This window comes from Mustela nivalis (assembly GCF_964662115.1).
Source record: "Mustela nivalis genome assembly, chromosome: 7".
NCBI classification, from domain to species: Eukaryota; Metazoa; Chordata; class Mammalia; order Carnivora; family Mustelidae; genus Mustela; species Mustela nivalis.
Window position 1 is genome coordinate 48,727,208 of NC_139026.1, and position 15,918 is coordinate 48,743,125.

The following is a 15,918-nucleotide window of genomic DNA, read 5'->3' on the forward strand; positions in this document are numbered from 1 at the left end:
TTTTTTTGAAGTAGGCTCTACTCCAAATGTATACTTGTAATGGGGCTTGAACTCAGGACCCTGAGATCGAGAGTTGCGTGCTCTACTGCCTGAGCAAGCCAGGTACCCGTTGACCTATTTCTTTCAACTAACTTAACTCTGTATTTTCTTTCTTCTTTCTTTCTTTTTTTTTTTTTTTTAAGATTTATTTATTTGAGAGAGAGAGGGAGAGAGAGCACCTGTATGTGCCCATGAGTACAGGCAGGGACAGAGGGAGAGAATCTTCAAGCAGACTCCTCTCTGAGCAGGGATCCTGACATGGGGCTCCATCCCATGACCCATGAGATCATGATCTGAGCCAAAACCAAGAGCCAGACACTTAACCAAATAGGTCACCCAGATGCCCCAGTATTTTTCCCTTTTCATAGATGAGTTCACATATATTAATATTGTATACTTTGGCATAATATTATTCTTCTGTAATTAAAAAATCTTCATGTAAATGATTTTAATAATTACACTATATAGTATAATTATATATATATATAAATATAACATATATTTAATAATATATCACACCTATATAATATTCCATAGCATGATATTATAATTGATGTAACTATTCTCATGTTAGGTGTTTTTAATTCTTTCAGAATTTATACCAACTTACTCAACTACCTGTGGTATATAAAATTGCAGCTTTTATTGTAACTTTACTAATATTATAATCTTGAAAATGTTTGCTAATTGATGGACAAAAAGTTCCTTACTTTTGCCTACATTTGCATTTTTGTTAATTTATTTGCTTTACATGTTAATATTCTTTTATTTTGCTTATTCTTGTATTTTCCTTAGCTATTTTGATTATGTCTTAAATTCTTTATATATCATTTGTTAAATTTATGTCAAATACTGCAGATTTTTAAAAAATATGGTATTTAACATTTAATTTGGTTTATGGTATTCTTGAGAAAACAATGGTCAATACTAAGGTACATGTAAGTTTGATCTTGTTTATGATTTTTTCCATTGACTTCAAGTTTGGAAGTCTTCTGCACCTAGAGGATCAGATAAATATTTATCTATACTTTCTACTGCTTTAAAATTTATGTTTATATATATGTATACATGTATACATATATATATTTATATATGTATGTATGTGTGTGTGTGTGTGTGTATTTTTTTTTTCCACTTTGCCACTCCTGGAATTTATTTTGGTATGTGGAATGAAATCAGGCTAAACTTGATATTCTCCCAAATAGCTTGTCAATCGTTCATGACATTTTTATTGAATCATCTTTTCTTCCCCCAATTTGTGTTGACTCTTTTATAACAGAATTGGTACACGTTCTTGTAAGTGCTCTTACAAACTAGGAACAATACTCTCATACAAGAATGAAACCTTATAATACACATTTTATTTTTTAGATTAATGTTATTGTGGTATAATTTACATACAACAAAATGCAACCATTTAAAAATGTACAGATTACGGTGCCTGGGTAGCTCAGTTGGTTAAGCATCTGCCTTCAACTTAGGTCATGGTCCTGGGATTGAGCCCCTGTTTCTCTCTCTTCCTCTGCCCCTCCCCTCCCCTATGCTCTCTCTCTCTCTCTCAAATAAAATATTTTAAAAATGTACAGATTAGGGGAGCCTGGGTGGCTCAGTCGTTAAACGTCTGCCTTCGGCTCAGGTCATGATCCCAGGGCCCTGGGGTCAAGCCCTACATCGGGCTCCTTGCTTAGCAGGAAGCCTGTTTCTCCCTCTCCCATTCCCACTGCTTGTGTTCCCTCTCTTGCTCACTCTCTCTCTCTCTGTCAAATAAATAAATAAACAAATAATCTTTTTAAAAAAATACAGATTAAAGAATTTTGACAAATATAAATATTCAGGTATACACTATCACAATCAAGATACATACAACATTACTACCATCCTAAAAGACCCTTATGCCCCTTCTTGATCAATCCTCAGCCTGTATTCCTGGTCCTAGGCAATCCCTGACATGCAGGACCTAGAGATTAGGTTTACTTTTTCTAGAATTTCATATATATGGAACAATACATTATGTATATTTTTGTGCCTAACTTCATCTAAAAGAGTCTTCCATGTTCCTGAGAATATCAGTAGTTAATTCTTCTTAATTGTTGAAAAGTACTATATTGTACAAATACACAATCTTTTTTGTCCATTCACCAATTAAGAACACTTTTATTGTTTTCAGTTTGGGACTACTGTGAATAGTTGCTACAAACACTCATGAACACATTTTTTTGTGTGTGTGAACATATATATTTATTTTGAGGGGAAAATATAAGAGTGGAATTACCAGGTCACATCGTAAGTGTATGTTTAATTTTACAAGAAACTGTGAAGTGTTTTTCCAAGTGGTTGTACTATTTTCCATTCCCACCATGACTATATGAGAGGTCTAATTGTTCTACATCATTGCTGACACTTAATATAGTCAGTATTTTAAATTATACTCATCACATTGTTATTTTAATTTGCAGTTCTTTGATGGCTAATGATGTTGAACATCTTTTCATCTGTTCAATTGTCATTTGTATACCTTCTTTGAAGTGTTCACAAATTTTTACCCACTTCCACTAAGTTTTTTATCTTCTTATTAGAGTGTTGTAAGAATTCTTTATATATTCTATAGCAGATACGTGTATAGTAAATATTTTCTCCCAGTTTATAGTTTACCTTTTCCTTTTTAAATAGTCTTTTAAACAACAAAGTTTTAAATTTTTATAAACCAATTTATGAGTTTTTATTTTATTTTTTATTTCATTTTTTAAAGAGAGCAAATGCAAGCAGTGGGGGTGGGCAGAGGAAAAGGGAAAGATAAAATCTTAAGCATGGAGCCTGACTAGGGCTTGATCTCACAACCCTGAGACTATGACCTGAGCTGAAATCAAGAGTCATGACACTTAACTTATTGAACCACCCAGGTGCCCCCAATTTGTGAATTTTTAAGTAGTTTATCACTTTTTATAAAAAATCTTTTTTCTGCCCTAATATCATAAAAGATCCCCCTGTGATTCATTCTGAATTAATTTTTTAGCATGATTTGATGAAGAACCAAAACCTATCTTTTCCACATGGATATCTATTTCTTTTAACACCATTACTTGGGGGGAAAAAACCCCGCCCTTTCCCTTAATGAATTACCTTAACATATTAGTTGAAAATCAGTTAATTATATATGTGAGGCTATTTGTGTATTCTTAATTATTTCCTATAAATCCAAGGATATGTCTATCCTTATATTCTTACTACACCATCTTGATTAATATTGCTTTACATTAAATTTTGAAATTATGTAATGTAAGCCCCTTTTTTTTCTTTCTTTCTTTTTCAAAATTATTCTGGCTCTTCCATGTTCTTTGCATTTTTATATAAATTTTAACATTAGCTTGTTAAGTTCTATGTAAAAACTTGCTTGGATTTTGATTGAAATTGCTCTGATCAGTTAAGGAGGTGAGGACTTCTTAACAATAGTGAATCTTCTGTTCCAAGTATATAGTATTTCCATCTATTTTGTTCTACTTAATATTACCTTTTAATGTTTTATAGTTTTGAGTATATAAAGTTTTCACTTATATTGTTAATATTATTGCCAACTATTTCACATTTTTTGAAGATATAACTATTTTCTAATTTGAATTTTTGTTGCTATTGTAAAAAGTACAATTAATTTTTAAATATTGACCTTGTATCTGTGGTTATGCTAAGTACACTTATTACCTCTAGTAACTTTTCTGTCTATTCCATAGATTTTCAACATTATTATACCATCTGTGAATAAAGATAATTATACATCTTCCTTTCTAATATGAATTACTTTTTTTTTCTTTCTCTTGCTTTATAGCACTGGCTAAGATCTCAAGTACAATATTGAAGAGAAATGGATGAAATGAAGAAATTGATATGGTGAAAATGGATTACTTGTCTTGTTCTAAGGGCACTACAGTAGCACTGGCTCATAATAACATAAGCAAAAACAATGATTATGTTTCCAAAATTTTACTGAGTCTTTGCAATGTGCTCAGCAGACAATCTTCTCTTCACTTTTGTATATATCAGCTCATTGGTCCTCACAACTCTTTATGTGAAGAAATCAAGCTGCAGCAAGTTTAGCTAATATGCTCAAGAATGCGCATCTACGATTTCCAGGCAAGATGGCAGACTAGGTGAATCCTAGGTTCACATCTTCCCACAGATACAACTAGAAAACACTCACAGCTGTATAAATAACTTAGAAAATGACCCAAAGACTGGCAGAATAAAATCCACAAGTAAATATACAGAAGAAGCCACTTTGCAAAGGTTAAGAAGGGCAGAGACGAGGTGGGGAGCTAAATGAACTCTCAGAACTGTTTGTGGGGGAGAGGTATGCTGCAGCCATGGAATGGGGAAAGAAACAGACCCCCCTCCCATGTCAGGGTACCCACAAGGGGAAGATGAATCCCCATAATATTTGACTTTGAAAACCAGAGGGGCTGAATTTTGTGAGCCCTTACAACCAGTTCTTCAAACCTGGAGTTAAACAAACAAACAAACAAACAAAAAACCAGCAGACCTGACTTTAGGAGAGCCAGGAGGAAAACCAAGGAAACTGAGTCCCAGACCTTAAAGAGACAACACAATAGCCCATGGAGATATAACATACAAGCAGCAGTTTGAAAAGTACCTGGGGCATATGGGAGGGAGAGTTATTTACTCATATCAGAGCCTGTCTTGGAGCTGGTGAAATCACTAAGGAACTCCTCCAGGAACAAAGGAACTAGTAGGTGCCATTTCCCTCCTCTCCCCTCTAGCATAAACACACAGGCAACTGAGGGAGAGACTACCTAACTTGCTAGCACTGCCACTCTGCTCCCACATGCTGAGCTTCTGCCAATCCACTCCTCTGGATGGCCTGCTTCAGTCCAGAATGGTGAGGCCACTCCCTCAGAAGAGCCACTGAACACATAGCCTAAGGCACCAACATTATGCGACTCCCATCCCTCCATCCCCATCTCTATGGTTCCATGGATCCTGATGGCCACTTCAGTCCTGGTGCTGCCGGGCCGCTCTGGCAGAGGACAGGAGGCATGCAAAGCTTACTAGCACCATGGCCTTGCTGCACCTCACTGTGCACTATGCTTCTGTGAGCCTAGTGGCCATTTCAGTCCCAGTGCTACAGGGTCTCTTTCTTGATGCACAAAATTTGCTAGCACCTCACCCTGTCCCATGGCCCCCTGCACTGTGCTTCAGTCATGACCCTCTCAAATGTGCTCTTGGCCAGAGCCCAAAACGATCAGTGCCTCGGGCCTGGCAGAGTGCAAGCAGCCCCTTCAGTGCCAGTATCACTTCAAAGTGATTCCTACCCCCAGAGAGAGGGAACAGTAACCCCACATACTAGTCAGAAGGAGGCCATAGACAACTGGTCTGACTGCAGGTCCCACCTACCAACAAAAGCCTGGCAGACAGCACAGGGAAAGAACTCTGTGGTTTGGTGCCACTGCATTTCTGGCAAAAGCCTGGTCTGACTCAGCTCAACCCCAAGACACCCCCAGACTGGTCCACTAACACCAGAGGGTCCAAACACTGCTCACAATAGGCAGAGAGAGCCAACACAGACAACTGGACTAAAGGAAAAAGCAACCAAGGCATAGCAGCAGAGTATATCTAGCACACACAGGAGACATCTCTGAAGCTCCAGGTTCTGGTGATAGGGAACACTGCACTGCAAGGCAAAATAGGACCTCTTCTTCATAAGACCATTACCTTCAAGAGTAGAAGACATAGCTGACCTTCCTAACACAGAGAAACAGACAGAGTCAGGCGAAATGAGGAGACAGAGAAATATGTTCCAAATGAAAGAACAGAACAAAACCACAGTGAGAGACCAAAGTGAAACAGATATAAGTAATATGCCTGCTAGAGAATTTAAGGTAACAATCATAAAGAGACTTAAATGACTTGAGAGAAGAGTGGAGGACATTAGTAAGACCTTTTCTTTTTTTAATTTAAAGATTTTTATTTATTTATTTGACAGAGAGACACAGCAAGAGAGGGAACACAAGCAGGGCAGTGGGAGATGGAGAACCAGGCTTCCAGCTCAGCAGGGGCTCCATCCCAAGACCCTGGGATCATGACCTGAGCCAAAGGCAGGTGGCTAATGACTGAGCCACCCAGTTGCTCCAATTAGTAAGATCTTTAACAAAGAGATGAAAAATATATAAAAAAAAGAACTAGAAATAAAGAACACAATAAATGAAATTAAAAATACACTTGACAGAATAAAAGAAAGGTAGAAGAAGCAGAAGAATGAACTAATTATCTGGAAGACAGAGTAATAGAAATTAATCAAGCTAAGCAAATGAGAGAAAAAAAGAATTATGCAAAACAAGAATAGACTTAGGGAACTCAGCGACTTCATCAAACAAATAACATTTACATTATGGGAATCCCAGAAGAAGAAGTGAGAAAAGGGGGGCAGAAAATTTATGTGATTAAATGATAGCTGAAAACTTCCCTAATCTGGTGATAGAAACAGATATCTTGATCCAGGAGGCACAGAGATCCCCTCCAAAAACCAACCTAACGAGGTTCACACCAAGCCACATACATAGTAATTAAAATAGAAAAAGTAGTGATAGAGAAAAGAATTTTAAAGCAGCAAGAGAAAAGAAGACAATCAATTACATACAAAGGAAACCCCATAAGGTCATCAGCTGGAATTTTAGCAGAAACTTTGCAGGTCGGAAGGGAGTGGCATGATATATTCAAAGAGCTAAAAGGGAAAAATCTGCAGCCAAGAATATTCTATCCACCAAGGCTATCATTCAGAATAGAAGGGATATAAAGTTTCTCAGAAAAACAAAAACTAAAGGAGTTCATGACCACAAAACCAATTCTACAAGAAATATTAAAGGGAACTCTTTGAGTGGAAAGGAAAAACTATAAAAGATAGTATGAAAAATAACTATATCTGTAAAAGTCAGTCAAGGGTTCCACAAAATGATAGGATGTAAAATATGACACCATATACCTAAAACATGGGGAGAAGAGGAGTTAAAAATGGGTTCAAGCTTAAGTAACTATCAACCTATTATAGACTGCTATATGCAGAAGATGTTATTCACAAACTTAATGATCACAAATAAATATCTATTTTGGATAATAGATATCCAAAGACTAAAGAGACAGGAATCCAAGTATATCACTAAAGAAAACCACCAAACTATGAAAGAGAGCAAAAGAAGAATCAGAGAAAAGTTAAAGAAATAACCACAAAACAAGTAACAAAATGGCAACAAATAGGTATCTATCTTTGGATGTAAATGGACTGAGTACTCCAATCAAAAGATATAGGATGACAAGTGTGGCTGGATTGTTCAGTCAGTTAAGCATCTGCCTTTGGCTCAGGTCACGATCCCAGGGTCCTGGGATCAAACCCCACATCAGGCCCTGGTCAGCAAAAAGTCTGCCTCTCCCTCTCCCTCTGCCCCTACCCCCCCCTACTTATGCTCTCTCTCTCTCTCTGTTTCTCAATCTCTGTCTCACATAAATAAATCTTTTTTTTTTAAAGATATAGGATGACAGAATCGATTTTAAAAAGACCCATCTATATGCAGCCTATAAGAAACTCCTTTCAGACCTAAAGACACCTGTAGATAAAAATTGAGGGAATGGGGAAATATTTATCATGCCAATAAATGTCAAAAGAAAGCCAGGGTGACAACACTTGTTTCAGACAAAATAGACTTTTTAAAACAAAGACTGTGAAAAGAGACAAAGTAAGGCACTATATAATAGTAAAGGGAACAATCCAATGAGAAGATGTAACAATTGTAAATATTTATGCACCAAACATAGGAGGACCCAAATATATAAAACAACTAGTAACAAACATAAAAGAATTTATCGATACTAAAACAATAATAGTAGGGTACTTTAACGTCCCATAGACATCAATGGACAAACCATCCAAACAGAGTATCAACAAAGAAACAGTGGCTTTGAATGACACACTAGAGCAGATGAATTTAAGAAATATATTGAGGACATTCCATCCTAAAATAGCAGAATACACATTCTTTTCAAGTGCATGAAAGATTTTCAGAATAATTCACACATTAGGCCACAAAACAAGTCTCAACAAATTCAAAAAGATTGAAGTCATACCATGCATCTTTTCTGACCATAATGCTATAAAACTAGAAATCAACCACAAGAAAAAAATCTGGATAGCACACAAATACATGGATATTAAATGAATGAATGGATCAACCAAGAAATCAAAGAAGAAATAAAAAATAACATGGAAACAAATGAAAATGAAAACATAATGATCCAAAATCATTGGGATGCAGTAAGTGCAGTTTGAAGAAGGAAGTTTATAGTAATACAGGCCTATTTCAAGAAGCAAGAAAAATCTCAAATAAGCAATCTAACCTTACACATAAATGAGCCTGAAAAAGAACAAACAAAATCCAAAACCAGCAGAAGGAAGAAAATAATAAAGATTAGAGCAGAAATACATTATATAGAAACTTAAAAAACAATAGAATAGATCAATGAAATCCAGAGCTAGTTCTTTGAAAAAATTAACAAAATTGTTAAACCTCTAACTAGACTGAGAGAGAGAGAAGACTCAAAATCACAAATGAGAGAGAAGAAATAACAACCAACACCAGTTGTGAGACAATATTACGAAAAATTCCATGTCAACAAATTGAACAACCTAGCAAAAAATAGATAATTTCCTAGAAGCATATAACCTACAAAAACTGAATCAGGAAGAAATAGAAAATTTAAACAGACCAGTCACTAGCACGGAAATTGAATCAGCAATCAAAAAACTCCCAAAAAAACAAAAGTTCAGGACCAGATGGCTTCACAGGTGAATTCTACTAAACATTTAAAGAAGAATAAGATAAAATAGGAAAGGAAAGAAAGAAGAGTTACTTTTCTCAAAATATTCTAAAAAATAGAAGAGGAAGGAAAATTTCCAAATTCTTCTAATGAGGCCAGCAATACCCAGATAACAAAACCAGAGAAAGACACCACAAAAAAAGAGAACTACAGACCAACATCTCTCTTTGATGAATATAGATGCAAAAATTCTCAACAAAATACTGGCAAACTGAATCCAACCATACATTAAAGAAAATCATTCACCATGATTAAATGAGATTTATTTCTGGGATGCAAAGATGCTTCAATATTCACAAATCAATCAATGAGATAATCACATCAATAAGAGAAAAGATAAAAAACATGATCATTTCAACAGATTGTAGAAGAAGCATTTAACAAAGTACAACTTCTGCTCAAGGCAAAAACCCTCAACAAAGTAGGTTTAGAGGGAATGCACTTCAACAAAATAAAGGCCTTCTATGAAAAACCCACAGCAAATATCATACTCAGTGGGAGAAATCTGAGAGCTCTTCTAACATCAGGAACATGAAAAGAATGTCTGCTCTCATCACTATTTAACATAGTACTGTAATCAGCAACAGCAATCAGACAAGAAAAATAAATAAAAGGCACCCGAATTAGAAGGAAGAAGTAAAAAATAAAACTGTCATTTTTGGCAGATGACATGTTACTATGTAGAAAACCCTAAAGACTTTACCAAAAAACTACTAATCTGATAAACCAATTCAATAAAGTCGCAGAATACAAAATCGATGTACAGGAATCTCTTGCATTTCTAAATACTAATAGTGAAGTACCAGAAAGAAAATTAAGAAAATGATTCCATTTACAATTGCACCAAAAATAATAAAGTACTAGCAATAAACTTAACCAAAAAGGTGAAAGACCTGTGCTTTTAAACCATAAAATACTGATGAAAAAAATGAGATGACACAAATGGAAAGACACAAATGGAAATCCTTGCTCATGGATTGGAAGAACACATATTGTGAAAATGTCTATATTCCTCAAAATAATCTACAGATTTAATTCAATTGCTGTCAAAATACCAGTAGTATTTTTTCAGAATTGGAACAAAAAAATCCTAAAATTTGTATGGAGCCAGAAAGGACCTCAAATAGCCAAAGCAATCTTGAAAAAGAAAAACAAAACTGGAGGTATTACAATTCCAGACCTCAAGTTATACTACAAAGCTATAGTAATCAAAGCAGTATTGTACTGGTACAAAAATAGACACATAAATCAATGGAACAAAATCAAGACCCAGAAATAAACTTAACAACTATATGGTCAATTAATCTTACAAAGAAGGAAAGGATACACAATGGAAAAGGTCTCTTCAACAAATGGTGTTGGGAAAACTGGACAGCTACATGCAAAAGAAAGAAACTGGTCCACTTTCTTTCTTTCTTTCACCATACACAAAATAGATTAAAAATGGATTAGAGACCCAAATGTGAGATCTGAAACCATAGAAATCCTAGAAGAGAGCACAGGCAGTAATTTCTCTGACATCAGCCATAGCAACATTTTTCTAGCTATGTCTCCTGAGGCAAGGGGAGTAAAAGCAAAGAAACTATTGGGACAACAATAAAATAAAAAGTTTCTGCACAGAGAAGGAAACGATCAACAAAGGCAACCTACTAGATGGGAGAAGATATTTGCAAATAACTTATCTGATAAACAGTAATCAAAATACAGAAAGAACGTACACAATTCAACACCCAAAAAGCAAGTAATCCAATCAAAAACTGGGCAGAAGACATGAACAGACATTTCTCTAAAGAAGACCTCCAGATGGCCAATGGATGCATGAAAAGATACTCAACATCACTCATCATTAGGGAAATTTAAATGTAAACTATAATGAGATACCACCTCACACCTGTCAGAATGGCTAAAATCAAAACACAAGAAACAAGTGTTGGTGAGGATGTGGAGAAAAAGGAATCCCCAAGCACTGTTGGTGGGAAGGCAAAGTGGTGCAGCCACTGAGGAAAATACTATAGATGTTCCTCACAAAATTAAAAATAGAACTACTGGGAACTACTGGGTGCCTGGGTGGCTCAGTGGGTTAAGCCGCTGCCTTCGGCTCAGGTCATGATCTCGGGATCCTGGGATTGAGTCCCGCATCGGGCTCTCTGCTCAGCTGGGAGACTGCTTCCTCCTCTCTCTGCCTGCCTCTCTGCCTACTTGTGATCTCTCTCTGTCAAATAAATAAATAAAATCTTAAAAAAAAATAGAACTACCCTATTATCCAGCAATCGCACTACTGGGTGTTTACCCCCAAAATACAAAAATGCTAATTTAAAGGAATACATGCAGCCCATGTTTAATAGCATTATTTAGAATAGCCAGGATATGGAAGTAGCTCAAGTGTCCATTATATATATACATATATATATGTATATATATGGTATGGAGGATTATTCAGCCATAAAAAGAATAAATCTTGCCATTTGTAATGACATGGATGGAAGTAGAAAGTATAATGCTGTACAAAATAATTCAGTTAGGAAAAGACAAATATCCTATTATTTCACCCATATGCAGAATTTAAGAAACAGAACAAATAAGCAAAGGGAAAAAAAGAGAGATAAACCAAGAAATAGACTCTTAACCATCGAGAACAAATGGACAGTTACCAGAGGGGAGGTGAGTGGGGGATGAAATAAGACATAGGGATGAAGGAGGGCACTTTCCATGATGAGCACCAAGTGTATATGGAGTGTGGAGTCAGTATATTCACACCTAAAACTAATATAACACTGGATATTAATTACACTGGAATTAACATAAAAACTTGATAAAAAAAGATTACACAGCTAATAAGCAAGAGTGTCATAATCTTTGAATCAAGAATTTTGGGTGGACTCCAGACCTGTTGTTTACCACTGCATCTCAAAGCTTCTAGATTAGCAGAACCATAGAAGTTAGAGCAAAGAATTTGGCAAGAAACAACTTGGATTTGAATTCTTTCTCTGCATCGATTCACCTCAGGTCCTCCACCTCTGAAAAGAATAATGATTTTATGTTGCAGGGTAGGTAGGAATATTAAATGAGTTTTAACATAATAAAGTATGTGGCATAGCTTAAGTGCTGAGTTTTTTTCTTCATTTATCTATTTTAAGTTTAATGTTGTTTATCTCCAGTTGACTAAAAAGTGTGCAATATTTTTAACTCATGTCCTTCCAGTTCTCCATTACCCCCACTGACTTTTCTCAGTCTGCCTCCTCCTCTGACCTAAGTAACATTACTCAACGCCAGCTTGAGCAGAAGGCACAAACAGCGGATGGAAAACTATTTAAAAAGCACAGTCCTCAGTTTTGGTTTGGGTATCAGTGCCGCAAAGAGTTCAAGTGTTTTGTGTAAAATTTTTACAAGACACTAAAGGAATTTTTGTTATTTTGGTGAAGGGTCATGCTTGATGATAATAGTTTTAGTATTATCAGGTATAGTGAATGCAAGAGAGGCCAAGTAGTTAAAATGGTGTGATCTGGAAACAGAATGCCCATGTTCAAGTCCTTCCCTTGCCCCACTTGTTAGCTTTGGAACTTTGGACAAGCTGTTGGTCTCTCTACATTTGGGTTTCCTCATTGATGGGAACATTGCTAACTCTTAACCCTTTTCATTTGTTTTTTTAAGATTTTATTTATTTACTTATTTGATAGAGATCACAAGTAGGCAGAGAGGCAGGCAGAAAGGGGGAAGCAGGCTCCCTGCATGCGGGGCTTGATCCTAGGACCCTGAGATCATGACCTGAGCTGAAGGCAGAGGCTTAACCCACTTAGCCACCCAGGTGCCCCATTAACCCTCTTCATTTTTATGAGACTTACTGTGGTTTATAATAAGTGTTCAATGGGAGCTTTTGTAATTCTTTAAAACTCATTTAAAAATTTTTAAATTTATATTCATCTTTTAAGAGTGGTCTTGATACTTAACAGCATCATAATCTTTCTAACTACACAAATAATTATTCCATTAATAGAGTATTCTTTGTTTTCAAGTATGCCTCTGTTTTGCTTAAGTCAATTCTATAATCTTGTCCTGGATTTTATAACCTTTAGGTTGTAAAGCATCCAGGATATTTGTTTGTGTATTAGAAGTAAAAGGAACACAAGGCTTGATGTTGTCTATAAGCCTGTGCACTGTGAAATAAGGTGACAATATTTGGGTTGTCTAAAGATTTAGACAGCAACGGAAAGGGAATTCATGTTGCGTTCATAAAGTTGCAAATCAAGGAATTTGTGTTGGCTTTCCATTCTTTAAAACAAGCTGACTGACTGGTGAGCTGATTAACATTCATCTTTCCTAGCCCAGAAAGTGTTACTATAACCTTAACCTTCCTTTAAACAAAATACTTTCTTCCGTCAATTTCTCAGTTCTCTCTTTGCGTGTCTCTGTAAATCCTAAACATTTGTTCATCCAGGTACCATTTGATTTTTCTTAGCCATTTGGCGACAACACTTTAGGACAAAGAAATAAACATCTTTCAGTATTCTCTGATCCTGTGTCAAGTTATTTTTAGAAAACAAATTGAAAATTGGTAGAAGAAATAGGAGTGACGTCAGTATTTCCAAGGCTCAGCAGCTCCACACTGCAGGAATGTAGAAAGCTGATTTGACTGTATTAGCGTCCACCTGGATGTTCTTGATAAATAATTTACAAATAATTTGCTTGTTTGAAAGATTAAAAATGTGTTTAGAAGGCCATTTTCATTCAATCTGCCTGGTGTTGATCTAAGCAGTAAAGACAATAGTGAAAAATCTCTCAAGAGATTACACTCCAAAGGGGGAATTTGAGGAGGCAGTGCGAGGCCAGCTTTTGCCCAGAACTGTGAAAGGGTTTCCAAAACTAAGCAATAAAGTGTTGCAAGTGTTCCCGATTTGGTGTAAAATTGCTCTCTGTATTTTTGGCCAAAAGATGTGTGCATCTGCCTCTCAAAGATTAAACCATGTCTGCTGACAAGGAATAGGCACTATGGAAGCATATTTGTTGTTAAAGGGCATGTTTTCTTTACCTGAGGTGTTAAGGGAATGACAATAAATTAACATTCTCCTTCTTCGTGTTAAGCTACAGAGTAAATTTTGCTGTACAACACTAATCTCAGGAGATCGGATGCCTTAATTAATAGAGGAGGGCAAAAGATCAAGAGAAAACCACTCTCCTGGCCTGGTAAACAATGTAGAACTGTAAGAGTTATAAAACAATATTTGATCCAAATCTGTATACTGTCTCCAAATAATCACTAACTTCTTACTGTAGACGTTTCTCAAGGCATATTTCTTTCTTTTCTTTCTTTTTCTAAGATTCCTATGTAATTTCAATCATAGAGAACAACACAAAAATTAATGAACAAGACATTTCAATCAAGAATTCCTTTTAGGGGTCAGGCTCCCGGAGAGTTCGGAGCAAGATGGCTGTGGCATGTTGGGGAGTCAAGGGCCTGGTTGCTCTAATAACCGGAGGAGCCTCTGGTCTAGGTCTGGCCACAGCAGAGTGACTGGTGGGGCAAGGGGCCACTGCTGTGCTTGTAGACCTGCCCAACTCAGATGGGGAGGTCCAAGCCAATAAGTTAGGGAAGAGCTGCGCCTTTGCCCCAGCTGATGTGACCTCAGAGAAGGACGTGCAAGCAGCCCTGACTCTAGCAAAAGAAAAATTTGGCCGTGTGGATGTGGCAGTCAACTGTGCAGGCATTGCAGTGGCCATGAAGACATACAACTTAAAGAAGAATCAGGCCCATTCCTTGGAGGATTTCCAGCGAGTTCTTAATGTGAATCTCCTAGGCACCTTCAATGTGATCCGCCTGGTGGCCAGTGAGATGAGCCAGAAGGAACCAGACCAGGGAGGCCAACGTGGGGTCATCATCAACACTGCCAGCGTGGCTGCCTTTGGGGGCCAGGTTGGACAAGCTGCATACTCTGCTTCCAAGGGGGGCATAGTGGGCATGACCCTGCCCATTGCTCGGGATCTGGCTCCCATGGGCATCCGAGTGATGACCATTGCTCCAGGCCTGTTTGGCACCCCGCTGCTCACCACCCTCCCAGAAAAAGTACGCAACTTCTTAGCCAGCCAGGTGCCCTTCCCCAGTCGACTGGGTGATCCCGCTGAGTATGCTCATCTGGTACAAGCTATCATTGAGAACCCATTCATCAATGGAGAGGTCATCCGGCTGGATGGGGCCATTCGCATGCAGCCTTGAAGGGAGAGGGCAGAGAAAACCCACGCTCTTCATTCCTTGCTTCCCTTGGAGTACTTTACAGCAACCTGGGAGGAAGTCCCACAGCCATCTTGTAACTGCCTAGCTATCACACCCTGTGCCTAATAAAGTCTCTATTTCTCACAAAAAAAAAAAAAAAAAAAAGAATTCCTTTTAGGGGCGCCTGGGTGGCTCAGTCGGTTGGGTGTCTGCCTTCAGGTCAGGTCATGATCTCAGGGTCCTGGGATCGAGCCCTGCAGCGGGCTCTTTGCTCAGTGGGGAGCCTGCTTCTCCCTCTCCCTCTGCCTGCTGCTCTGCCTACTTGTGCTCTTTCTACATCTCTCAATTAAATAAAGTCTTTAAAAAAATTTTTCTTTAAATTCCTTTTATATCAGATGTGTGTGCTTTTAAAATTATTCAAAGGACAGGGGCACCTGGGTGGCTCAGTGGGTTAAAGCCTCTGCCTTCAGCTCAGGTCCTGATCCCAGGGTCCTGGGATCAAGCCCTGCATCGGGCTCTCTGCTCAGCGGGGAGCCTGCTTCCTCCTCTCTTTGTCTCTGCCTGCTTCTCTATCTACTTGTCTGTCAAATAAATAAATAAATAAAATCTTTAAAAAAATTATTCAAAGGACAAATAGTTTTTGTTTTCTTCTAACTACAGTTGACTTTGAATAACATAAGTTTGAACTGCATGGGTACATTTATATGCAGATTTTTAAATAAATACAGTACTGTACTTATGATTTTCTTTTTTTTTTAAGATTTTATTTATTTATTTGACAGAGAGAGATCACAAGTAGG

At 37.2% G+C, this 15,918-nt stretch overlaps 1 pseudogene across 1 annotated transcript; it reads left to right on the top strand.

Annotated features, from left to right (window-relative positions):
- The first annotated feature begins 14,299 nt into the window (after positions 1 to 14,299).
- Positions 14,300 to 15,225, top strand: LOC309870492 (3-hydroxyacyl-CoA dehydrogenase type-2 pseudogene; annotated as a pseudogene). Its single transcript has one exon. The product of its transcript is annotated as a 3-hydroxyacyl-CoA dehydrogenase type-2 pseudogene (transcript).
- Positions 15,226 to 15,918: the final 693 nt, after the last annotated feature.